Source organism: Sus scrofa, chromosome 12 (genome assembly GCF_054392235.1).
Source record: "Sus scrofa isolate SSC_HxYL_T2T_F1_AM1 chromosome 12, Sscrofa_HxYL_maternal_Yorkshire_Landrace_v2.0, whole genome shotgun sequence".
Taxonomy (NCBI): Eukaryota; Metazoa; Chordata; class Mammalia; order Artiodactyla; family Suidae; genus Sus; species Sus scrofa.
Genome location: NC_139394.1, coordinates 41,354,976 through 41,382,114, shown reverse-complemented (window position 1 = coordinate 41,382,114; position 27,139 = coordinate 41,354,976). Strand labels below are relative to the sequence as shown.

Below are 27,139 nucleotides of genomic sequence, written 5' to 3'. Positions count from 1 at the left end.
CATCCCATGCCGTGTTAGAAATTTTCAGGAATCTAAGCCTATTTAGTCTATTTTCTCCCACTTTGTAAACACCCTTTTTGCCATAGCTGCAAATGTCTCCACCATTATTTGTTTCGATTTGTAAATTGCAGAAAGTCTAGAATAAACAGTGTCCTCACACACGCACATCGTCCATCGCCAGAGATGAACTGTCTCCGGCCAGAGATACATTCAAATGGGGGGGACAGTCCCTGTTTTCTTTGTAAAGCCAGAATCCCCAACGTAAGGTTCTTTTCTTCTTGTCCCTTCTCCACCAGGGTAGGAAAGCTAATTTTTAAATTCGCACAGTGGACGGTAACTTCCAAGATAATGAGTAGTGATGTCGAGGCTTTTATTTCTTTGTTAAATGAGGGATCTACTGGTCCTTCAGAAATATTCAGGGCCCTGACCAGCAGCTACTACGGGAGGAATTCTCTTAGCTGTTGTTGCTGGGTGAGTGTGTGAATGAAAAAATGAATGCATTCCATGTTGCCAAAATGTATCCTCCTTGGCAAGAAGCCTGGGTTGCCCATAGGCTTACAGGTTGATTCTGAATCCAAGGAGGTGCCCAGGAGGTGAAACATGGAATTTTCCGGAACATAGCCGGGAAGGGCTGTGTAAGAAAGACTGCTTGACCTGAAATATGACCACAGGGTGAGAGGCTGTTCTCCTTTGCTTTGTTCTCCTCTGTGTCCACGGACCTGTCCTATGTAGGTCTGGGTGTGCTCAAAGCTCATTGAAAACCCAACACCCCCAGCCTCCCCCCAAAACTGGGTCATGTATCTCTTGAATATTTCACATCATGTCCTACATTTTGTGCCTGGAGAGAAACCATTACTCACTTGTAGATGTCACTGGGGCCACAGATCTTCTGTCACTCACCCAGAGGGTTGATATCCCCAGTTGTATTTGATCTGGGCACTGCTTACACCTTTACTCATTCCATCCCCGCCAGTTCTGCATTCATTCATTCACTCGCTCATTCACTCACTTGTTTATTCACTCACTCGTTCATTTACTCATTCATTCACTCGTTCAATACTTTCATTAAACTCATTCACTCGTTCACGCACTCATTCCCTCACTTGTTCATTCCCTCACTTGTTCATTCATTTACTCATTCATTCACTTGTTCAATACTTTCATTAAATGCAAGGACATAAAAATGAATAAACCATGGACTCTGTCTTCAAGGTGTATCCTCACTCCAGATGCGAAGACAGAATTATATAGTAAAGGACAGTGTCTGTCTGTCATTCCCTCTCCTGTTCTATCTCCACCACCAACCCTCCCCCATCACATTTTTAAATTTTCTTTTCCTTGCCCTTTAACCAGATTCAAATTATTTTTTATGTGTGGTTAAAAATATATATAGCAAAATTTGCCATATTAACTGTTAAAAAATGTTTCACCTCTTTTTTCCTTCCACCTTTATTGAGATGTAATTGATGTAGAGCACTGCCTAAGTTTAAGAGACACAGCATGATGATTTGACTTATATATATCAGGAAATGATTAGCACCTTAAGTTTCGCAAACATCCATCACCTGATATAGACATAAAATGATGGAAAAAGAAAGAAAAATCTTTTTTTCCCACTTGTTATGGGACCGCCTAGGATTTACTATCTTGACAACTTTCATATTTATCATAACATCAGTATTAATTATTTTAATCATATTGTACATTACTAATAATTCTCTCTTTTTTTTTTTTTTTTAGGGCCACACTGGTGGCATATGGAGGTTCCCAGGCCAGGGGTCTAATCAGAGCTACAGCTGCTGGCCTACACCACAGCTCACGGCAACGCCGGATCCTTAACTTACTGCAAGGCCAGGGATTGAACCCACAACCTCATGGTTCCTAGTTGGATTCGTTTCCGCTGCACCACAACGTGAACTCCACTAATAACTAGAAATTCAAACCTTTGACCACTTTAATTCCCCCCAATTTAAGCAGTTTTAAGTGTATAGGACAGTGGTATTGACTTTCTGCATAATTGTTACACAGCAGGTCTTTAGAAATTGTTCATCTTGCAAAACCATAACTCTTTACCCATCGAGCAGCAACTCCTCACCTTTCCCAGACCCCCAACCCCTGGCAACCACATTCTGCTTTCTGCTTCTGAGCTTGACTACTTTACATACCTTATGTGAGTGGACTCACACAGTGTTTATCCTTCAAAAGTTTTAAACTTAAAAAAATTTTTTTGTTATAATTGACTTACAATGTTTTGTCAATTACAGCTGTAGAACAAAGTAAACCACCCGTGTATGTGTGTGTGTGTGTGTGTGTGTGTGTGTAGAAATAAGCTCTCACTTAGTTCTTCTCTTTCCCTCATTCAGTGATTCCTTTGTGGGCAGGTAGATGGAGAGTTCCATTCTGTTACTTAACGTTTGGGTTCTTCTTGAACGGCAGCTTCTGCCTAGCCTATTGTGCCTAAAAGATTAGCTAGGCATGGTTTATATTTTGCAAACTTTTCCCTGGGGCCTTGCAGAGGATGTTTTTAGAAAAAAAAAAAAATGTGTCTAGTGTTGATGTGGCCCAGTATCTGTTCCCTTGTCCCCGTCACTGCCTTGGGGCTAAGCACATGTTACATTGGATCTTAAACCCTTGGAAGACACAGAGTTGTGCAGTCCATCCTGGTATAGACCACAGACTATGAGCCAGGAGTTCCCCTTGTGGTGCAGCAGTAGTGTACCAGACTAGTATCCCTGAGGATGCCGGTTTGATCTCTGGCCTTGCTCAGTGAGTTAAGGATGCGGCGTTGCCGTGAGCTGTGGTGTAGGTTGCAGACACGGTTCAGATCCTGTATTGCTGTGGCTGTGGTGCAGGCTGGCAGCTGTACCTCTGATTCGACCCCTAGCCTGGGAACTTCCATATGTCCTGGGTGCAGCCCGAAAAAGCAAAAAATAAATAAAATAAAATAGTGAGCCAAGGTGAGGTAGTACTTGTCCCTCTGCTTGAGTGAAAAATAAAGCCAGGCAGGTAACCAAAAGCCACGTTGTTCTTGGCTGCTTGGAGGCTGGCTGGATGTCTGAGATGGTATGAGTTTTCCTAAAGCTCCTTTTGCCCTCTCCCAGACTCTTTCACCCTCTCCCAGTCTCTCTCAGTATTAATTCTTTGTTTAGCTTAGCTCCAGAACTCTGAGTCCTTTTTTTGGTTAAATGCCCATCCTCGGGATAGTTCTCTCCCCACTGTCAGCAGAGATCAAGAAACTCTCTATTTCATTGAAGCATCGAGTTGTCAGGGATCTCAAAATTCTTAGAGTCCGAGCCCCTTACTTAACCCTTGAGCACCACGGATGCCCAGAGAAAGGAGGTTATAGTTTGTGGAAGTCCAGGTGGCTGTTGGATGCCACTGAATCCAAGGAGTTGTATGGGCAAAATCATTATTTCCTGGCTTTTGAATGGCACAGCTTGGGCATGGAGGAGGAGTCCCTGATTTATCTTTGGAAGGGAATATAAGGTTGTTGACCTGGTAGAAAGAACATCTAATTTGGAGTCAGGGCATCTAGGTTTGAGTCATAGGGCTGCCGCTAAGGTTTTGCACCTTGGGTATGTACTTTAAATTTTCTCTGAGCTTCATTGTAAAGATCTGTTTAATAGGAGGGAATAAAAATACCTTCCTTGTGGTGTGGTTGTGAAGATTTGATGAAATATTAGATATAGGGAGTTCCCATCATGGTACAGTGGAAATGAATCCGACTAGTATCCATGAGGATGCGGGTTCCCTGGCCTCACTCAGAGGGTCGGGCATCCTGCATTGCTGTGGCTCTGGCGTAGGCCGGCAGCTGTAGCTCCGATTCAACCTCTAGTCTGAGAACTTCCTAATGGGTTGGCCCTTTTCAGTCTGATTTTAGTCTCTGGCTCTTTATATTCTGAACGGGGGTACCTCCATCTCCTTTCTCTGACTTCCAGGCAAAATGTGTCAAATTAGACAAATGTGTTTGATGCTGGTTGGGGAGGGCTCTGATGTCTCCCACCTCCCGTTCACCAGGTTTGCCCCCTAGAGTCACTCAGAATGTGTATAATGAAAAAGGGAAAAAAAAAAAAAAAAAAGGAAAAAAGAAAAAGAAAGAAATAATAGATATAAAAGCTTCTTGTAACCTGAAAAGAAAGGAAAAGTATATTCACATAAAAAGATTGGTACTATTCAGTCGGGGGGGTGGTGTCCAGTAAGACGTGGCCCCTCCGAGTACATTCTTATGACGTGGGCACTACCAGACCCAAGGGCTCTGCCAGCTCTTCTCACACATGCCTGCTCATTTGGGAAGCCAAGATGGAGCTATTTGGGTACCTCTGGACTTTTGACAGGTCAAAGGCAAGTCTCAACTCATTGGCCTACTTTCTTCACATGGTATCTCAGCCTTTGGAATAGGTATTACTATATCCCACGTGATAACTAAAGAAAATTAGGCACAAAATGTTGCGCAGTAAAGAGTCTCCCAACCCAATCTCCTAGTGTTTCCCCAGAGTCAGTCACTGCTACCAGCTTCCTATATGTCATTCCATGGATATTCTGTGCACATGAAACATCCTCTTTTCTTTACATCCAAAGGATGTCCTACTATGCACACTCTTTAGTTCATTAGTTTTATCCTGTCATAGTTTGTATGTTAGTTTTGTCAATATACCTCAGATATTTCTCTTTTTTAGTATTTCTGGAATTTTCTATTCTCAGAGACAACCCAGTTTTCCACAGCAGTAATTTACTTAGAACCCTTTAGGTTGGAATTCCCGAATGCAACTAGGAACCATGAGGTTGCGGGTTCAATCCCTGGCCTTGCTCGGTGGGTTAAGGATCCAGCGTTGCTGTGAGCTGTGGTGTAGGTCTCAGACACGGCTCGGATCCCGTGTTGCTGTGGCTCTGGCGTAGGCCGGCAGCTACAGCTCCGATTAGACCCCTAGCCTGGGAACTTCCATGTGCTGCAGGAGCAGCCCCAGAAAAGACAAAAAGACAAAAAAAAAAAAAGAACCCCTTAGATAATTTACTTATCTATTGTTGGACATACAGATGGTTTTCAATCTTTTTTCATTATAAACAAAGCTAAAGTAAATATCCTTTTACATCTTTGAACACTTGTATAATCGTGGCTGTACAATTTGTAAAATATCTCAGTCAAAGGAAGGGTGTGTGCATTTGGGGTATTTTTTTAAAAATTATTATCAAAATGTAGTTGATTTACAATGTTGTGTTAGGTTCAGGGGTGTGTATTTGTAATTTTATTTTCTAGTGCCAAATTTGCCAACATAATTGCTACCGTACCTCATAGTTCCACCGACAATATATGAGGGTGCTTATTTCTCTATACATTTTCAAAACAGCATGTTAGCAAATTTTTTGAGTTTTGCTAAGCAGATAAGTTCAACGGGATATTTCATTGTTTATTTTTTTCTAGTCGAATTTCTATTTTTGTTGAAGTATAGTTGATATACAATATTATATTAGTTTCAGCTGTACCACACAGTGATTTGCTGGGGGTTTTCTTTGCCAATTTCCTTCTATTATAAGATACTGGGTATAATTCCTTTTGCTATATAGTAAACCCATGCTGCTTGTCTATTTTATGATAGTAGTTTGTATCTGTCCTTGTAATTTTAAGCTGTACTTCTTAGGCATTGAGCATCTTTTCAAATATATTTACATTCCATATTTTCTCATTCTCTGTTCATATTGTTTGCTCATTTTTCTAGGGTTATTAGTCTCTTATTTGTGTTGGTTTGGAGATGCTTTCTACATACTAAGCAAATGAGCATTTTGTGTCTGTATTATAAATATTTTTCCCATTTTGTCAATATCTTTTCACATGTTTGTGATCCTTCTTGCCATACACTATCTTAAGCTTTTATGTGTTTAAATTTATCAGTAATTTTTCACATTTTGGGGAGTTTGCATCATACGTAGAATAGCTTTCTCCCCTTCTCTATTGATTGCAGACGTTTCCCATGTTTGCATAAATCTTCACATTTTTCTGTTACTCTCTTTTTGCAAGAAAGTTGCACACATAATAGATGCTCAAGCACATTTTCCCCAAACAACTCTTGCAATATAGGCTGTTTTGTCTAGTGGAAGGAACGTTGAATTTGGATTCAGAACACCTCATTGGTTAACAGTAGATACAGATATCAGTTATCTACTGTGTATCAGCCTCTTGGATTTTTGTGAGTATCCAATAAGATCAAACAATATAATATAGGAGAAAGTACTTTTTCAACTATAAAGGAACCATTTGGGGTGGTTTCTCAGTGAACACGCTTATACATGCTTTTGCTATTTTTCTCCCTAATTGGTCTCAGGTTTGAAATAAAATTTGTCTCTAGGAAAAAGAAAACCTCATAAATCTGAAATTTCCTTTACTGCTTCTTTGGGAATATCTTACCAATGTCAAGTCTTTACTGGGCCTCCTGGTGGGAGCTGACAAAGGAGGGGAGGACTGGCCCTTTAGTGAGAGAGTCTCCCCAAGTGTCCAGAAGTCTAGTAACTTCTAAGAGTTGGATGGTTAGAAAAGGTGGGCAGGGCATTTGGTTAATATGCAAGGACAGGGAGTTCCCGTTGTGGCCCAGTGGTTAACGAATCCGACTAGGAACCATGAGGTTGAGGGTTCGATCCCTGGCCTTGCTCAGTGGGTTAAGGATCCGCCATTGCCGTGAGCTGTGGTGTAGGTTGCAGACGCAGCTCGGATCCCGCATTGCTGTGGCTCTGGTGTAGGCCGGTGGCTACAGCTCCAATTCGACCCCTATCCTGGGAACCTCCATATGCCGCAGGAGCGGCCCTAGAAAAGGCAAAAAGACAAAAAAAAAAAAAAAAAAAAAAATGCAAGGACAGAGAACCTAGTTCATTGGAGTTGTGCTGAAAGAGTTCAAAGGCAAAATCTTTGGGGAACTAAAGTCTGTTTACTCTTAAATGTGACTTGTGTGTCTAGCAAGAGAGAATTCCCTTGCTTGCCCTGTGAAGGCTCCAAGGACATGTTAAATGCCTAAGTTATAGAAAGTTATGTTTAGATTTGTCCTTATTAATAAAATAGCAGAGCTGGGTTGAATGAAAAAGAAGGAAGCCTGCGGACATAGAAGTTGCTGTACTGCAGATGGAGAAGAAATGAATGGGATTATTTTTGTTCTTCGCCTGGATGAATGAATTGGACAAATTATATTATCCTTTTCTCTACCTAAAGTGTTTATTTTTAAACATTTGCGTTGAGATAAATTACATGTAATTTATAGAAAGGGACTGGGATTTTTCCCTCTTGAAAATTTGAAACAAAGCAATTCATGCCATCTTGTATCCACATAATAACTATGATGTTGTGATGTTATAACACTAGAACTTGCGATGGTTATTTCACTTTGCTTTCGCTCCTTTTGTGGTGAAAACAGTTGGGCCACTAGGATGTTCAGTGGTGCCACCCAGTCGCTTCAGAGATTTTACGGTTTTATTTATTTTTAAGACTAAGGGGATCAATTGTGCTGGAAAAGTAACAATGACTAATTAATCTTGGTCTCCTCCAGTTGATCCACCGGATCCTTCTTAAGCCCCCGATTCATGCCTGTACTTTATTTCACTCTCCTTCTCTGTGCCTATTTTCAGGAGGCAGAGGTGACAAAGGGATGGCCAAGGACATTTACAGTAGGGGATTTGTACCAAGATAAGGTTTAAAAAAAAGTCAGTTGATTTTCAGGGCTTAGAACCTGAAGACTGCAATTCAAGTGAGAACTTGAACACCTTTACCCAGGCACCTTTTTGTCTTTTCATTTTTTATTTTTTTTTAGGGCCACACCCATGGCGGCATTTGGAGGTTCCCAGGCTAGGAGTCCAATCGGAACTGTGGCCGCTGGCCTACACCAGAGCCACAGCAATGCAGCATCCAAGCCATGTGTGCAACCTGTACCACAGTTCTCGGCAACTCGGGATCCTCAACCCACTCAGCGAGGCTAAGGATCGAACCCTAGTCCTCATGGATGCTAGTTGGGTTTGCTAACTGCTGAGTCACGACTGGAACTCCCCACCCAGTCACCTTTAATTGTACCCTTGGCCTTGTGCTCTGTTGACCTCTCAGCCTCTGGGCTCCTTGGCATCCAGGGTACAGTCCACAGCTGCGTTTCATTTCTCTGCATTTCCTTTTTTGCTCTCTCTGACTGAGCTTTGGAGGATGCTGTTTAGACTCCTCTACTGGCTTTTCAACCTGCCATTCAACCTGGGCATTGATTTGTTCCCATAAGACCGAGGCGATGGTGGTAGACAGGGAAAGGAGGAACCCTCAGATGAGCTATCAGGACCTCTGCTGGGGGTGCCCCCACCCCCTGCTCACCCTAAAGTTGAGGGATTCATCCAGGCAGGACAGGGACCCACCTGGTAACCTCAGAAAGGCCTCCTCAGAAAGGGCAGCAGAAGCTTCTGGCCCCTCTGTGTTCAATGGTTGGCTGAGTGATGGTCTCAAGCAGTTGCCACCAAGGTCCTCTCCTGGCCATCTGGTCTGTAGGCTTCTGGAAGCCTTGTTGCCCTAAATTCCTACCCACAGTCTCTAATCAGACTAAACTGACCTAGTGCCTGACTCTGACTGGGCTCCGGGTCGGCGGGGGGGGGGGGTCTTCTTCCACCCCCTGGGGACTCAAACCAGCTGCCCTGCCCGGAACCACCTTCCTATAGTCCAGGGACCACAGCAACCAAAAAAGGGGACAAAGAAGCATCACCTGAGAGATGAATTGGGAACCCTTGGGTTCCCATCCTCCTGGGTTGTGGTGTGTCTTGCTACAAAGCAGAAACAAAAGAGACAGTTATGCTGCTCAGTGCCTGGCAGAGTAGGTGCCAAGACATGTGTGTGTTGAAGAGAGACCTGGGTGTACTTGTCCCACCCAGAGGAGCCCCTGAATTCTTGGCTTTGGTTTCTGCTGATTTTCAACAGGTGTCAATTACACTTTCTTGGCCCTCCAGTGGGGAGCTCTGCCTGTTGGGTTCCGTTTACCCATAGGCTCTAGACTAGGCTGGAGGATTGACTCAGTGAAAATGTTTACTTCTCTAATTAAGCAGAATTAAGGTCTGAGCTCAAAACTGTCTCGGGCTGTGTTGGGCATAATTGAGATGCATGGGCTTTGTGTAAATAATGTCCCTCTAATTGGCTTTGATTAAGTGCAAATTAGGATCACACTTCACTCCAGTGTGATTTACATTCCTAAGCCCCTTGACTAACTGAAGTAGTGTGGGTGGCCGATAAGGTGTTGATCCAGGGTGAGCTGGGGGGTCTGCAGTTCTCCAAAGGTAAAGAAGGAGCCTGCAGCCGAGACCCCCAGTTCTGACATCTTCCTTCCCCTTTATGGTCCCTACTTTGGGTACATCGGCTTAGTCCTCTGAATTCTAGAGTTCCATCACTTTTTTTTCCCCAAGACTTGGGAGGCTTGTCTTAAAAAAACAAAAAAAACCCCTGAATATTGGAGTTTGCCTTGCAGAATCTCAGACCTAAAACCAGCGCCAGGCCGTGGCTGTCAGAATCTTGTGACACCTTGGTTCCCCGTTGACCAGAAATGTTTCATAAAAGGAAACACCTGGTGGGAAGTTTTCTTGAAAAGCATTCCCTGCATGTGGCTGTGAGTCAACAGACCACTTACAAAGCAGCCTAACCCTACACACGTCCTCCTTCTCTGCTGTATTTAAAGGGAAGGTCTTTGCCGTTGGCCCGTGGTGAGCCTGTTCACCGCTGAGCCACCACGGGAACTCCTTTGCCCTTGGTGAGTCTGGACGGGGCATGTGATCTATTTCTTCTTGCTCATAAATCCTCTGGACCTTCATTTGAAAGTCATCATAGGAGACAGAGCAACAGCCTCTGGGTTTGTCTTGATGCTGGCTCCTACTCTTGGGCCCGTGAAGTCTGGCCGGAACAGGAATGCCCTCTGGTTAGTGCCAAGCTGGTGAATGGCCCACCGGAGGAGGACTGTGCCGTGGTGTTTATGACCCCGTGAGCCATCGACAGTTCAACCTAGAAGGGGTTTCTCCAGATTTTCTCACATTAGCATGCTGCTGCTTGGTGCGGGACCAAAAAAATGACATGACAAAATAGGGACTGTCACACTGACCGCTCACAGTGTGCCAGGATCCAGGGGAGGGCTGTTCAGAGGCATGATGTGTGAAATGCTCCCTTCCCAGCCTGTTGAAAGAGCCTCCCAGCACGGCTTGGAGCATGTCATCTTCAGGGAAGGTGGCCCTGCAAAGATGTTGGGTATCTAAACTCCAACCTGGCCCCTCTCGAGGGAGAGGGCAAGCTGTTTAGACAAGCCACGCTCTGGCCAGAGCGAGCAAAGATGGAGAAGGCTTACTAGGATCCTTCAAATGACATTCATTCATTTATGCGTTCGGTAAACATTTTGTGGGCCACCTACTGAGCCAGACGCTGGAGATGTGACTGGAAATACGCTATGGACTCTACCCCAAGAGAGCTCTATCTAGTTGGGGAGCAGATCCGTAGAGAGCTAAATTGCAACCAAATGTGGTGTGTGCCGTGGCAGAAACAAGGCAACATATGGTGGCGGCTGTCGTGGGGAGAATGGTCGGCCACACTGCCTTGGTTCAGAGCAACTTGGGCCATGTGCTCTTCCCAAAAAAAGTAACGTCTTATTCTTTTCACTAGAGTGGGACCAACACATGAATTCCTGAAGAAGGAAAAAAAAAAAAAACAGTAATAACAACAATGTAATAATTAATTGAGAACATTTGTTCAGTATGCACCGTGTGCCAGGTACTGTTCTAAGGGCCTTTTTTCCTTCCCTCAATTGAGTCTTTACAGCATTCGATAGATACAATTAGTATTCCTGCTTTTCCTTCTCCTTCTTTTCTTTTCTTTCTTTCTCTGTTTCGCTTTCTTCCTTCCTTCTTCTTTTTTTTTTTTGCCATACCTACAGCATGTGGAAATCCCCAGGGATCGAACCTGTGCCACAGCACTGAGCCACAGCAGTGACAATACCAGGTCCTTAAACTGCTGAGCTAACAGGGAACTCCAGTGTTCCTATTTTAAGGGGAGCTTTTAATCAAAGCTTGGAGATGTGACAACTTGACAAAGACAGGGACCAGGACTTGAACTTGGACCTGACATCTCTACCCCTGTTCCTCTTCATCAAGGCCTAGTGGACCGTGAGTGGGAAGCTCTGGGTTCGGGTCCTGACTCTCCACTGCTGGCTGTGAGCTCTGGAGCAAGTTGCTTCCTGTCTCTACCTCGGGTCCTTCCCTACCCTCAGCATCAAGGGAGACCAACCCTTGAATCACCGAAACCACTTGGGCTGGGGCTAGAGAGAGAGTAAGATCTTTTGCTGCTGGCTGTTGCCAAGGTCAGTTGTGAATTTTGTGACCTTGACTTGCCATCTGCCAGCCCTGAGCTTTTGTCAGTCTTCTTGACCTGGGCACTTGATTCCAGAAAGCCTTTTAAAGTAGGGCTCTGTCTCTTTCTTTGTCAGGAGTGGCCCAGGTGGCAGAGGCCCAAGGTTATGGAGTGAAAGGGCTTTGTCCCAGGGCCATCTCCGTTACAGATTGTCCTGGCTTTAGATCAGCATGTGCCTTCTACTTCATATCTCCCATCAGACCTTGTTGGCAAATGCAGGGCTCTGATCTCTCTCTTTTTTTCCTTAATTTATTTTTTATTATAGTGATTTACAATGTTCTGTCCATTTTTGCTGTACAGCAAAGTGACCCAGTTTATATATATATACACACATATACATACATACATATACCCATTCTTTTTCTCACATTATCCTCCATCACATTCCATCACAAAGTGACCATGTATGGTTCCCTGTTCTGTACAGTAGGCTCTCATTGCTTATCCAGTACAAATGCAATAGTTTGTATCTACTAACCCAAACTCCCAGTCCGTCCCACTCCCTCTCCATCCTCCTTGGCAACCACAGGTCTGTTCTCCATGTCCGTGAGTTTGTTTTTCTGTACATAGGTTCATTTGTGCCATATATTAGATTCCGGATATAAGTAATTTCGTATGGTATTTGTCTTTCTCTTTCTGACTTACTTCACTTAGTATGAGAGTCTCTAGTTACGGCAAATGGCATTAATGTGTGTTTTTTTTTTTATGGCTGAGTAGTATTCTGTTGTATATATGTACCACATCGTATTGGTCCGTTCATCTGTCAATGGACATCTAGGTTGTTTCTGTGTCTTGGCTATTGTTTACTAAATATAGAACTACCATATGACCCAGGAATTCCACTCCTGGGCATATGTCTGGACAAAACTTTCATTGAAAAAGATACATGCACACCTATGTTCTCTGTTTTTTAAAAGTTTTATTGAAGTATATAGTTGATTTATAATGTTGTGATAATTTCTGCTACATAACAACATGATTCAGCTATACATACACACACATCCATTCTCTTTCAGATTTTTTTTCCCATTTAGACTATCACAGAATATTGGGTAGAGTTTGCTTGTCATACAGCAATTCCCTGTTGGACAGTCATTCTGTATACCACAGTGTGCTTATGCCAGTCCAAAGCCCTCAATCCATCCCTCCCCGCCACCTGTCCCCATAAGTTTGTTTTCAAAGTCTGTGAGGCTGTTTCTGTTCTGCAAATAAATTAATTTGTCTCTCTCTCTCTCTCTTTTTAGAGTCCACATGATCTCATATGATGTTTGTCTTTCTCTGTCTAACTTACCTAGTATGATCATCTCTAGGTTCATCCATGTTGCTGCAAAAGGCATTATTTCATTCTTTTTTATGGCCAAGTAATATTCCATTGTACATATGTACCACATCTTCTTTATCCATTCCTCTGTTATAATTTCCCAGTATCAGACATAGATGTTTTCCTCCATGGACATCTAGGTTGCTTCTGTATCTTGACTATTGTAAATAGCATTGCAGTGACCATCAGGGTGTGTTATCTTTACAAATTATTGTTTTCTCCAGATAGATGCCCAGGAATGAGATTGCTGGATCGTATGGTAGTTCTATTTTTCGTTTTCTGAGGAACCTCCATGCTGTTTTCCATAATGGTTGTACCAATTTACATTCCCACTAACAGGGTAGGAAAGTTCTCTATTCTCCACACCCTCACCAGCATTTATTTTTTGTAGACTTTTTGATGAAGGCCATTCAGGCTGGTATAAGTTGGTATCTCATAGTAGTTTTGGTTTATATTTCTCCAATAGTTAGCCATGTCGAGCATCTTTTCATGTTTGTTTGTTTGCCATCTGTATGTCTGTTGGAGAAATGTCTGTTTAGATCTTCTGCCTGTTTTTTGATTGGGTTGTTTGGGGTTTTTTTTTATATTGAGCTACATGAGTTGTTTGTGTATTTTGAAGATTAATCCCTTGTCCGTTGCTTCCTTTGCGTTTCAGCCCAAGATTGTGACTTGGGTCAGTTCTCCTAGAACTCCTGGTGGGTTAGGATGATTGCTTCCTTGCCTGAGTGACAGAGACAAGGAACCAAGTCTGAGACAAACACAAAATATGGCTTCCTCCCAGAGGGCCACAAAGTCTCCCTTCTTTCCCAGCCCTGAGTCCACCTGTTGGAACAACTTATTTCAGACTCCTCATGTTATCTCCTCCTTCTAATCATATTCTGGAACTTTGACCTTGCCCTCTGTTTCCAAGTACTAAGCCTTACAGAGGAGAAGATGCAGCTATTAGGACTCAGCTGGCTCACTCAGAGAGGTGGAGAGATCCTGACCGGATAGGTTTTCATTCACCCATGAAAACAGTCTTTTTAGGGCTGCACCCATGGCACATGAAGGTTCCCAGGCTAGGGGTCAAATCGGAGCTGTAGCCGCTGGCCTGCACCACAGCCACAGCAACGTGGGATCCGAGCTGTGCCTGTGACCTACAACCTACACCACAGCTCACAGCAATGCCAGCTCCTTAACCCACTGAGCAAGGCCAGGGATTGAACCCGAATCCTCATGGATACTAATCAGATTCATTAACCACTGAGCCACGACGGGAGCTCCTCTTCTGACCTTTTCCAACTATGTTCAAATGAACCCACTTTGGTTTTGAGCCTCTCTTCTTGCCCTGGGCTTATAATTTCCGAGGGTCAGACGTTGATGTTTCCGTCTGTGTCCCTGACTGCGTTATGAAAGTGCTCTATCCTCTGAAAGCAAATAAACTGGCTTGCCTGCCTGTGCCGGCAGCTGGCCCCTAAAGGGTTAAAAGTTTTAGCAGGCAGACTGGCCAGCAGGAGTTAGCAGTGTGGAGTAAGAGGGACGCCAGGCTGTCTCTAAACTTTTTGGCCCTCCCCAAGTACAGAGATGAAGGAAGAGCCTCCATAAATCACTGGAGATTAGAGACCCTGTTCTTGCCGACTCTCCGGGGTTGCACTGCTTAATGTCAAAGCCTCACGTATTACTTTAACAGCACTCCTTTTCTTTATTAAATCCACTTTGAAATAAAAAAAAAAATGATGATCTTTCCAGTAAGGGGGAGAAGGCTAAAAGGATTTAGAAAGTATCTGCTATGTTACATTACAGAGACTAATCACTGTTTGGGGAGTAAGTAACATTTTTGCACCATCTTAAGCCATAAAATTGGAAAGATGTATAAAGGTCTGTTCCTTAATATCCATTTGTGTGAGCATTTATTTTGCCCCATGTCCTTGCCTTCGGGTTCCTTCAGAGTGTGAGCACAGAACCTGGGAACCCAAGGCGTGTGTGCTCGTGACCCAAAAGTCTGGGAACGCGCTCTCAACGAAATTGTTCACAAGCTAGGATATTCAGTTGGGGGGGTGTGTGGGTGTGTGTGTGTGAGAGAGAGAGAGAGAGCGCAAGCGAGAGAGAGAGAGAAGGGAGCAGGGGAGGGAGTGCAGTGGTGGAAAGAGTTCTACTTTTATACTTAAAAGAAAAAATGCAAACTTTGACTGCGTTCCACTGGAGGCCGCGACTAAGCTTATCTCCTTCATCTGACTTTAATGAAGACATATTTTAAGCAGCTGCACCCATGTCAAATGTCGTATTTTGGCTCAAAACGTCCACCTTCCGAGTGGGAGGTTTCTCAAAGCTAAAACGTTGGTAGTAATTATAAACTAATTGGGGAGCTCGAAGCAAAAGTTTGATTGTCACAAACCTTAAGTTAAAAACTCATTTATATCGATGAAATAAGAGGCCATGGATTGTGAGTCATTAAAGCTGGTGATGAGTACGTAGGGCTCATTATACTTTTTTCTCTGCCAGTATTTAAAAATTCTTTCCTGGTAGAAAACAAATCAGTTTAAATAAAATGATTAGCACTCAGTGTAAAACAACAACAAAACGCAACCCACGTGAGCTAAGGCCGTTAAATCACCAATTAACAACATTTTTATTTATACTTTTAGAGAGATCTTAAAGAAAAGCGACACAGAGAATTTGGGCGCCTCAAATTTGTTTACTGCTGATTAGGGCTAGAAGCTTCTTTCTGTTATTTTCATTTATAGTCCAGGGGCCATTAAAACTAGAATTATTTCAAGAAGGTAGGATTTCCTTCCTACAAGCCCAGCCAAAAGCCTTCAGAATCTTGGGGGCAGATGTGATCACCGACCTTTTTCGGTTTACCTATTTTAGCCGAGCACCCACGAGCCAAGTCCCTTTTGTTTTCAGGGTTTTGCTTGTTTATTCAGCAAACATTTCCAGAACAACTGCTACATCCTAGGCAGTGCTAAAAAGCTGAATACGCTGGGTTTCTACTCTTGAGAAGCTTACTGTCTCAACTGCAAATATGAAAACACAGATCAGGACTTGCCTCCTGGCTCAGCAAGTTCAGGATCCGGCATTGTCACTCTAGCTGCTGTGGCGCGGGTTCGATCCCTGGCCTTTCGCATGCTGCTGGTACAGCCAAAACAGAGAAAGAGAGAGGGAGAGAGAAATCCAGATCAACCATAAAGTAGCCATGAAACTGAAAAACCAAGGCTGTACTTGATGTGGGCAAGGGGGTCGTGCTTTCTGTCTGCAGCCCTCAGGTCATGGCTCGGATGACTCTGAGGTTTGAGATGAGCAGGGGAACTCTCTTCGAGGTGATTCGGAGACCAGGATGGTGTTGCTGCCATCTGCATTTTGAAGTCTGGAAGGTGTTCACACCTTTAAAATATGGTTCATATTTGCCGGGCGGGGGGGTGGGGGGTTGGTGGGAATGGCTTGTTTTGTAGTGTTTCTCGTCTAAGAGCTGACAAGTCACAGCTTTGGATTCTGACAAACAGCTTGAAGGTGTCACCACTGCAGGCTCCTGACACAATGAATTGCAGCTCTTCACTTATGGTAGTTTGTGTTTCGTGTGTGCTTTCATGTACTTAGGATGGCTGCCCAGTTTTAAAGTAGCCGCTTGGAAAATGGCTGGGAATGGATGTGGCGTCCAGGCTCGGTTGACTCTTGGGGTTGGTGGCGCTCGTGTGAGCCTGTGCGTGTGCCGGGGACCCTGGGGCTCCTTGCTTGAGCAATTTACACAGGGCTCCACTGTGACCAGAAAAGAAAAGGCATGTCGGGCGAGGAGGAAGCGGGGGGAGAGGGCTGCATCTAGTGATCCTGGAACAGTTGCTCAGACCAGCATTTAGTGTTTTATTAGGAGAGAACAACTCTATAAAAGGAACAAGAGGTTCAATCATTCTGGAGTGGGGCGACAGGAGGCAGCTGCCAGCATGACTTTGAAAACCCTTTCAGATCCTAAAAGAGTTGCCACATATAACGTGCTGCAGCTGCTGGGATCATTTAGGAGAAATGCAGAACTTGGCACCCATTCACCCCTCGGGAGATAGCATCCTAGCATCACCCCAGTGTTTTCTTTACATGAGTTCTGATCCCGCCCACCCCCCACTCTCGTTCTTTGCCACTAAACCTTCTCACAGCCGTTCTTGGATTTCTCTCTCTCTCTCTCTTTTTTTCCAGGTAGGTTTGCAGAGAATTAAAAGGACAGTTCCCTAGTTTGATTGCAAAGGAATGGGTGGGGGTGGGGTGGTCCCGCCTGCTTTGGAAATCGGGTCGGTGAGGCGGTGGGAGAATACCAAGGGTCTCTTAATCACGCGCCCGGTGTTCGTACTTGATGAACGAGTTACCGTGGCCTTGCAAACTATCACTTACATGATGTCATGCAACTAACAAAGTATGTGGATTTCATTTCTAAAAATCGGCCTCGGGATGTCTGTTTTTCATCAGTACATACAGAATATTTGCAAAGTTGAACCCTTGGTGATTAAAAATCTCCAATTAAATCATATAAACTTCGGCAATAACCTGTGATCATATACGCCAGGAAAAAAAATCATTTATGGGGAGTTATTTTTGACAAATGCATTATTTGATATATGCCTAAGATTTCTGATAAAGATTTCGCAAAGTTTAGACGCCAATTACAGCCACGATTTGGCATCCAGACGGGTTTCTGTGAACTCGTGGTTCACAGAGCTCCAGACCACCAGTATGTGAGCAGAAAATATTACTGATGCAATCTGGAAAGAGATGTGACCCCCTCCTCCCCCCCCGGGGAGCCGAGGGAGAGAAAACGAGGGGATGAGAAGTAGTCATAGTTTTACATTTAGAAGGGGTATTAGAAATCTGTTCAGCTGGAAATCTCACTTCGAGTTTAGGAAAATCCCCCCTGCTCCTCCAATCTGATCACGTTTTTTCTTTCTTACCTGTCCGCCCCAATTTAAAAATCATTTCCACTCTTACTGTGAGATACACACGTCCCTCAGATATTTTGAGATGGGGGAAAGCAAGTTAGGAACGATGAAGCTTCCTGACTCTTTTTTTCATTGACGTAGAGTTGATTTACAATGTTTTGTTCATTTCTGGTGTGCAGCAAAGCGGTTCAGATATATATATATATATATATATATATTTCAGATTCTTTTCCAGTACAGGTTATTACAAGATGTGGAATATATGTCCCTGTACTACGCCATAGGACCTTGTGGTTTATCTGTTTTGCATGACGGAGTGTGTGTCTGTTAATCCCAAACTCCTAATTTATCCCTCCCCCTTTCCCGTTTGGTAACCATACATTTGTTTTCTGTGTCTGTGACTGACCCATTTTTAAGATGAGACACCTAGGACTCCGAGAACTCCTATAGAAGAAAACAGAACAAGGTCTTCTTATTCTGTCCTAACTCGAACCAGGCATTTCTAAGACAGCGCCGCAACCTTCATGTAGTTGCCAGGGGACCAGGGATCAACAACGGTCCAGAAGGAAAGAGAAAAAAGCCCACGTTGCTGGTGAGATGCGCTGGGGCGCTCCATACAGTCGTTAGCTTAGGTTCCATCCTGGGCAGCAGGATTCAAGACAGCTACTGGGAGCAGCAACCTATTTTGCTGGCAAGTAGGTTGTTGCATCTGCAGACAAAGGGGTTGAGTAATAGGTCACCGCATTTCATTCTTACAGCTTCCCGTCTCGAGAAGGAGTGGTTATTCAAAAAGAAAATAAATGTCTAGAAAAGATGCTCAGAGTTACTTATTCCAACAGTCAGGTTATTCTGTTTGAGAGGACGCTGGAATGGACTAGCCTATGTTTTCATTCTGGACCCAAACACCCAGGTCCTCTGCTTCTGTATTTAAAGGACACAGCACTTCACCCCAGCCCGGAAAGAATCACCCATCCTAAGTATCTTTAAATGTTTGATTAAGCCATACAAGGAGCAGGCAGAGTTATGCTACCCACAGCATGGTATTTGGAATTCCTTTTGTTATTAAAAAATTCCACACTGGTAGCATGAGTTCAGGAAGCCTGAGGAGGGATAAGAAAGAGAGAATTTTTGTCTAAGGCTCTCTGTGCACTCCTTCAGGTATCAGTGGGCAGACTTTGAATTCGAAAGGCCTTGAGTTGCGTTTCAGGCCTAGGCTGGGTGGCAGAAATGCCTTGATTCCACCAGGTGCTCTTCTGCTCTGTCTCTGCTGTTCCTAGATTTGTCAGATTTCTCAAGACAGTGTTGTCACTTAAATGCCATCAGGCAGCTCCATTCCTTTCTGCCGGGCTCCATCCACTCCCAGGCTCTGGGATCCAGCCTGAATTTGATAACAGCTGGGCGTGGGGAGAAGCTCAGTCTTCTACAGACAGTTTTGCTTGAGACTTCAGTTCATTTCTTTTTTTTAGGGCTGCACCCGCTGCATAAGGAGGTTCCCAGGGGTTGAACTGGAGCTGTAGCTGCCAGCCTACATCACGGCCACAGCAATGCCAGATCTGAGCAGTGTCTGCCACCTACACCACAGCTCATGGCAATGCTGGATCCTTAACCCACTGAGCAAGGCCAAGGGATAGAACCTGCATCCTCATGGATAGGCGTCAGATTTGTTTTCTGCTGGACCACAGTGGGAACTCTGGTTCATTTCTTACCCTTGAGGTCTTTGACCCTAAGACAGTTCTCTCTGCTCCAAAGGTGCTTTCAGTACGGCAGGTCAGTCAAGCATTCCACCCCCCTCACTAATTCAGAAAACAAACACGAGTTCTCGTCGTGGCTCAGTGGTTAACGAATCCATGAGGTTGCAGGTTCAATTCCTGGCCTTGTTCCATGGGTTAAGGATCCGGTGTTGCCCTGAGCTGTGGTGTAGGTTGCAGATGTGGCTCAGATCTCTAGTTGCTTTGGCTGTGGTGTAGGCCAGCGCTCCGATTAGACCCCTAGCCTGGGAACTTCCATATGCCGCAGGTGAGGCCCTAAAAAGACAAAAAAAAAAAAAAAAAAAAAACCGAAAGAAAAGAAAACAAAGACTGCCTCCACCCATGTAACTAAAGTCTTTGATGACATCACTACTCAAGATTGTGGCTGACAGCGAGGTCTTAGTGTCGCTTATGGAGGGGCTTCTAAATAGCCCCTGCTGGGTGATGAAGTCTTGATTGGGGAATGTGCCCCCCCGAGACTTGTCTCTAAACCTTTTAAGAGCGCGCTCCCTAATAAGCTGCCTGAGATGGGCCACGCAGACAGGGAACCCCCCTTAAGTGAGTCACAACATCTGGGATGATCACTCGGGATTTACTAGGCAGCCTAGCCAGCAAGCCCTTTCTCCTTTCCTAACGCTGAATTCTCAAGTGAAGTGTTTTATAAGGAGCAGGTGATGGCGGCAAGGAGGTGTTGGTGACGGAGACTTCGGCCGGAGTGCTGTCTGGCTCCTGGCGGGGGGAGGAACGAGGAGAGAAGAGGAAGGAGCCTCTGAGATGAGCAATGCCCGCGTTATCCCCAAGGCGCAGGGCGCACTGAGACACTCTCTTAGAAGAGCTGTCTCTGAGGTCAAGGGGGAGCTGCTTTTCTGGGAGCTTGTTAATAACAGCAGGAGCCAGAGCCGTGGCTTCTGGGTAAAGGTTCTTTTGTCCAGTTCTTCCCATGCTTACGGTAAAGCCTCTTTCTGCTACCACTTAGGTCAAGACTAGTTTTTTTTTTTTAAGAGTATAGTTGATTTACAGTGTTGTGCCAATCTCTGCTGTTCAGCAAAGTGACCCACTCATACATCTATAGAGAGAGATTCTTTTTCTCATATTATCTTCCATCGTGGTCTATCCCAAGAGGCGATATAATTCCCTGTGCTGTACAGTAGGACCTCTTTGCTTACTGAGACATTGCATTTGCAATTTCTGACGATCATTACAATTTTTTTTTTTTTGCTTTTTAGAGCCACACCTGAGGCATGTGGAGGTTCCCAGGCTAGGGTCCAATCAGAGCTGTAGCCGCCAGCCTATGCCACAGCCACAGCAATGTTGTATCTGAGTCTCGTCTGCAACCTACACCACAGCTCACGGCAACGCCAGATCCTTAACCCACTGAGCGAGGCCAGGGATCGAACCCCAAACCTCATGGTTCCTAGTCGGGTTCGTTTCTGCAGCACCACAATGGGAACTCCACAATTTCCAACCTAACAGTTGCTCAGACAGCTCCTGTGCATGGCCCAAGGGGCCACGTGGAGGTTCCCTTGCTTCTCTGAAAATGAGTTTTGTCTTGCTGGTGATATTTAGTAAATTCCTCCCAACTACAGAATCCGGGCATATATCATCGCCATGTCTGCCTCTACCACTCCCTCATTCCCCCAGTCGGGTTATACAGCCTCGACCCAGAGGTCGTTTGGATACTGCAAGTTCTTCGTGGTTACGCTGAATTAGACTTACTGACAATGCTAGGACGGTTGCTGGCAAAGTCAGTGATGGCAAATAGCACGATCGCTGTGATGATTTCTTTTTTTTGTTGTTGTTGTTTTTGTTTTTCTCATTGAAGTATAATTGACATATTGAAGTATAAGTGACATATAACATTGTATTAATTTTTGGTGTACGTAATGATTCTATATATGTATACATTGTGAAATGATCACCACAATACATCTAGTTACCATTCAGCTGTGATGATTTCATGGTTCCTGATGATTCCAAGACAGGCGCTTGTTCCAAGCTTCAGGTCTTCTCCGGAGAGACTGTCCCGTAGGATTCCACCTCACTTTCGAAAACGTGATTCTGACGAAGGTGCCTGAAACAGGAGGTTTCTGCCCAAGCCATGATCATGACATCACATTTGGCCAAAGTTCCCATTCCCCAGCCGAGCTTCTTTCCTTCCCCTTTGCGGTTATTACCGTGCTTCTATAGGAAAGATACGTGTTGATGAGAACGTCTTCCTACCATTTTGTTTTAGTTAATTCATTTCTTCAACAAACTTATTAAGCACTAGCCATATATTAGGGGAAATATCCTGGGGAAATGATTATTTGAACCAAGTCCTGAAGGACAAGTTGGAATTAGCCAGGGAGCAGTGAGGAGGGAACAGCCTGGACAAAATCCATAGGCAAGAGAGGCCAGAGCATGAGCTCAGGAGACAGCGTTGTTTCTCCCTTTCTGCCCAGGCTGTGGGGCATAAATGAGAGACGAGGTGGGGGAAATTGAAGACTGTTGATGAGGAGTTGAGGTGTCGCAATAGAGACCCAAAGGCTTTGGGGAGCTCCTGTGGAATTTTAAGCAAGGCAAGATGATCAAATATGTGTTCTAGAGAAACCACTTGGGCTACAGCGTGGGAAATGGATTGAAGGGGGATAAGGCTGGATCCAGGAAGAGCATCAGGTGTGACCTGAATTCATGGAAAGGATAATGAGAATGGCTGACGCCAGGCAGTGGTCGTAGAAATGGCGCAAAACCTGGAAGTTCGAGGGCTTCGGGAAGGTTCATGGCATATGGTATCCAGAATGCCATAAAGAAGGCAGTGTGTAGGGCGGTGACACTCAAGGGCTGCCTAGGCATCGGAGCGGAGAACCGTACCATTCGTGGAGAAAGAGGGTGGGAAGGGAGGCGAGCAGATACACTTACTTTGTAACGTTGAGTTTAAGGAGCCCAAAGAACAGCCCAGAGAAATCGGGGCAAGTCTTCCTCCTTGGCTTTCTCTTTCTTGCCTCAGACTGTTTCAGTGATTGGTTCGTGTGGGTGAGTGTGAGGGAGGGGGCGCGAGGGGACATGTGGAAACTCTCAACATCCAAGAGAAGTTAGCATCAACCCTCCCATTGAGATTATTTCCAAAATTTGACCAGATGTTTAAGCAAATTAACAAATGATTAAAGCGGCAGTCGGCAGAGACCCAGACCCCTTTAGGGGTCTAGGCAAGGGAGCGAGGCTACAGGGGGAGCCAAGCCCAGGTGTTCTTGCTAGAAGGGTCGATGTGACATGGGTCCCCGGTGCTTGGTGGGCAGAGATAAAACAAGGCGCGCCGAGTCTGATGGAGAGGGTGAACCAGGCAGTCTGGAAGAAGTACAGATGTTTGTGTTCCTCCGAGAATAACTTCTGCCCAAAGGCTAGGCCTTCAAAAATGTTTGATTCTCTCCCTTGTTAGTAATATACTCCACTTTTCTCTATAGGTAAGTCTTCCATCCGTCACAAAGACTGTTTCTAACTAGTCCAGAGAGAACAGTTTCAAAGAAGGACTATTGGTTTGCCTAGTTGCCATCGCCTGTGTGCCGGACCAGCAGCTGGAGGCTGACCCAGGTCCTCCTTCTGCTTCATCAGCTGCTCGCTATAGAGCCTTGAACCCATCACTCACCGTCTCTCGCTTTTGCCTCCAGAAAGTTACGTAACATATCCCAGCTGGTTTCTTGTGCTTCTAACACTAGCACTCTGTATCTGTTTCCATTTCTTATTTGGAAGGGCCTCCTGTCTTGCTTAGAATGGCAGATTCTTCTCACTCACCGAAGACCCAGGGCTTGGACATTCAGCAAAATCCTTCGCTAAATTGTACTTCCCAGCACACGCTGCCGGTTGCGTAGCAGGGCTGGAAAATTGCCACGCAGACACTCACTGTGGTCCTGAGCCCATCAGGGGTCCTTTGGAAAGTCAGGTTTAAAAAGCCACTCTCCGTTCATCCTTCTCCCTAAAAACAGTCAGCTTCCGAGCTAGCCTCACCTAGAGGCCACCTTCCTTATTGATCTTCGAATAAAAGCAGCATAAAATGAAAAGGATGTTGAGCTTCGGTATGTGGGAACCTCCCAGATGTCCGGATCTTTCTGTCCCCGCTAACACTGGCTCTCTCCGGCCTCTTCGTTCTCCTCCCTGTGAGTTGATTCTCTAGCACAAATCTTCTCCCCCAAGAATAATGATGAAAAAGATCATAGGTGACTCTCCCACTGCCGTTGCCAAGCGACTTCCCAAAGGGAGTCAGATCGAGGCCCCCAGTGGGCACGTCCCACAGCCTCAGAGGCACCCAGGCTCCTTCAGCCCATCCTTCCACTCATCCCTCTCACCCCCCACCCCAGGGAACAGAGATTTCAGCGCCCTCAATTAGGGGCCGCCTCGAAAGTAGTCATGGACCGTCACTTAACACTGACATTGGCAAAGATGGGATTCCGATTAAACACGGGCTAGGGATTGTGTGAATTATTTCATAACAAATGCATGGCAGTTTCATAGCATTCTTCAGAGGCTTGGGGCTTCTTTCCAAAAAGAATCTCCTTCATACTTGTGCCCCTTTTCTAGGGTGGTGTACCTCTGTCAGAAATGTTTCGTATTCAGATAGCAGAGGGCCAGAGAGGTTTAGTGCCTTGCCTCTGGTCACACAGTAAATGAGGGGTCAGCACGGATGAAGAACAATCCAGATGGTGAGGGAACTGAAATGTTTGGGCTCTGACAGAATAATTCAGCAAAAAGATGCTAGTCCTAAGATGGGGAGTACAGCTTCGCCTGCAAGTCCCTTGGCTATCCCAGGAGAACTGTATTTTCTCCTCTCCTGAATTCTATTATGACAGGTTTTAAAAAGTGATTTAAAATTTATGTTGTATGTATGTGCATGAAAATATGTAGCTGCTCACAGATACATATATAGAAGATGAAAGAGGAAAATGGACAGCTTATAATTACAGATATTTTTGTTCATCTGGTATCCAGATGATCTCCCTTGATTCTGACAGTTTTGACAAATCAGTTTATTAAAATTGTAAATGTAACCCAGAGCTGTTTAGTCCAGCACTAAGCAGAAGGTGCTTTCTCCTCACATTATAGTTTGCTGTTGCATTATTAGAAGTAAATACGGCTTATACTTGAAGGACAAAACAGCCTGTCTTCTCTGAGGCGGAGGTAACTGGCCACATGTATTCCCAGTTGGTCTCACTGTTCCGAGACCCTAAGGTTATTTTCATAGCGCTATGCCCTTGATCAGGCACAGAGAAGCCTGGTCCCCATGTCCCCTTATTCCCTTTAACTTCTCCGTCCCTTCAACCTCGGGCATCTACGTCAAGACTTCTAAGGAGAGGAGTTCCCATTGTGGCTCAGTAGTTAACGAATCCGACTAGAAACCATGAGGTTGCGGGTTCAATCCCTGTCCTTGCTCAGTGGGTTAAGGATCCGGCGTTGCCGTGAGCTGTGGTGTAGGTGGCAGATGCAGCTCAGATCTGGCATTGCTGTGGCTCTGACATAGGCCGGTGGCTACAGCTCCGATTGAACCCCTAGCCTGGGAACCTCACGAGCCACTTGAGCGGCCCTAGAAAAGGCAAAAAGACAAAAAAAAATTCTAGGAGAAAACTTGCTCTCTAAGGCTTTTGTTCAGGTGCCATTTGGGGAATAAAATCATCAGGAGGGCACGTGTCCTTTGGGGGGCATATAAATCCCTGGTGCTTAAGGAACAGATTTGCACTCTCCACTCTTCAGAACAGTGCACGGCAGCAGAGGTAAGAGTGAGCGCTGCGGAAACAAAGGGAGGAAGAAATGTACCAAAGGTGGAGCTGTTTTTACACCGTCACCGAGGGTTGGGGAAAAAACTCCTTTTATTTTTGCCCCATCAACTGCCATGGAAAATCTGAGGAGATTTTTATTTCATATCTGATTAGCTTTGATTGACAGGGTCTTCCACCAGGCTGTCTCTGTTTCTCCAGCTTTCCTCTTCCCCAGTGCTTCCAGTCTCTGCCCAGGAGTCATTTGTCAACTAGCACATTCACCTGTGACAAAGGCATCTAAATCTTTCTGCCATGGGGAGCTATGTCTAGTCACTTATGATGGAGCATGATAATGTGAGAAAGAAGAATGTATATGTGTATGTGTGACTGAGTCAGCTTGCCGTACAGTAGAAAATAGACAGAACACTGTAAACTGGCTATAATGGGAAAAAAAATCATTAAATTAAAAAAATAAAAATTGGGAGTTCCCGTGGTGGCGCAGCAGAAGCGAATCCGACTAGGAACCCCGAGATTGCGGGTTTGATCCCTGGACTCGCTGAGTGGGTTAAGGATCCGGCATTGCAGTGAGCTATGGTGTTAGGTCACAGATGCTGCTCAGATCTGGCGTTGCTGTAGCTGTGATGTAGGCTGGCAGCTATAGCTCCAATTAGACCCCTAGCCTGGGAACCTCCATATGCCAAGGGAGCGGCCCTATAAAGACAAAAGAGAAAAAAATAAAAATAAAAATAAATAAATCTTTTTGCTATGGACTATTGATGATCTGGTAAAGTCTATGGACCCCTTCCCAGAATAGTTTTCAATGCATAAAATGTATAGGAATGTAATGAAAATATTTTATATCCCTACACATTTATGATACAGTAATATACGCATGTCTTAGCATATTAAATAACCAAAACTAATTGGTTTTCAGAGTCATAGTGTTTATACCAGGGATTAGCAAACTACAGCCCACAGACTGGTTTTATAAATAAAGTTTTATTGCAACACAACCATGCTCTTTCACTTACAGCTCATCTCTGCCTGCTTTCCTGCTACAACAGCAGAGTCCAGCAGTTGGAGTGAGATCTTATAGCCCTCAAAAGTCTAAAATACTGGCTATTTGGCCCTTTATGGAAAGGTATCCCTCGTGTAAATTGCAACAGTAGTGATGTGTGTTAAAAATGTGATTTCTGGAGTTCCCATCGTGGCTCAGCAGAAACGAATCTGAATAGCATCCATGAGGATGCAGGTTCAATCCCTGGCCTTGCTCAGTGGGTTAAGGATCCAGTGTTGCCATGAGCTGTGGTGTAGGTCACAGATGTGGCTCGGATCTGACGTGGCTGTGTCTGTGGTATAGGATGGCGGCCCCAGCTTCTATTTGACCCCTAGCCTGGGAACCTCCATATGCTGCAGGTGTGGCCCTAAAAAGAAAAAAAAAAAAAATGTGGTTTCTGTTGACGACAGTCATAGGCAGTGCTAACTACTGTTTGCTGCCTACATTCATGATTGCCATATGTGATAAATTTCAATTAGAGGTTAGTGAAAATATAGGTGGAATTCTTTTCCCACCCAGCTCCCCAGACTACCTGAATGTTATCCGTGGATCCCTCGGGGGGGCCTCTGGACCCCAGGGTAGTAACCTCTGAATGGGATGATAGTTTAAAAGACCTTTCATCAGAAAGAAATCATTCTTTTACAGTGCAGAAAAAAATCTGTTCCCTTTCTACCCCTCTCCGAAATCTGTGTATTGTACTTTCATATTTTTATATAAGGGATTTTTTAAGGGGTAAATGAAAGAAGAATGGTCACTGCTAGAACTAGCTGATTCAGAGCCACCCTGGACTCTTATTACCATTCTGCAAAGACCCAGTGTCTTACTGGGGAAAGTTCTTTCTGTCAGCTAATGCCAAGAAAAATTCGAGATCCTCTATGCAGTCAGCTCAGTACCACTGCCCCGCCAGGAGAGAGAGCCAGAATGTTCTCCTCCCCGACTCCCGTGCTTGCTCTGTCCTCTCTGGTGCAATACTTGACTGTTCTCATCTTGTCTTTTAATGTCACATCAAGAC

At 44.8% G+C, this 27,139-nt stretch overlaps 1 protein-coding gene and 1 long non-coding RNA gene across 23 annotated transcripts in view; both read left to right on the top strand.

The window, feature by feature from the left end:
• The window catches only part of LOC146398214 (uncharacterized), a 56,788-nt gene extending 33,275 nt beyond the window's left edge, over positions 1-23,513 (top strand). Inside the window, exon 2 of the long non-coding RNA XR_014821309.1 lies at positions 19,259-23,513. This is a non-coding gene — a long non-coding RNA (uncharacterized LOC146398214). The remainder of the gene's footprint in view (positions 1-19,258) is intronic.
• The window catches only part of BCAS3 (BCAS3 microtubule associated cell migration factor), a 580,731-nt gene that overhangs the window by 458,743 nt on the left and 94,849 nt on the right, over positions 1-27,139 (top strand). The window lies entirely within an intron of this gene.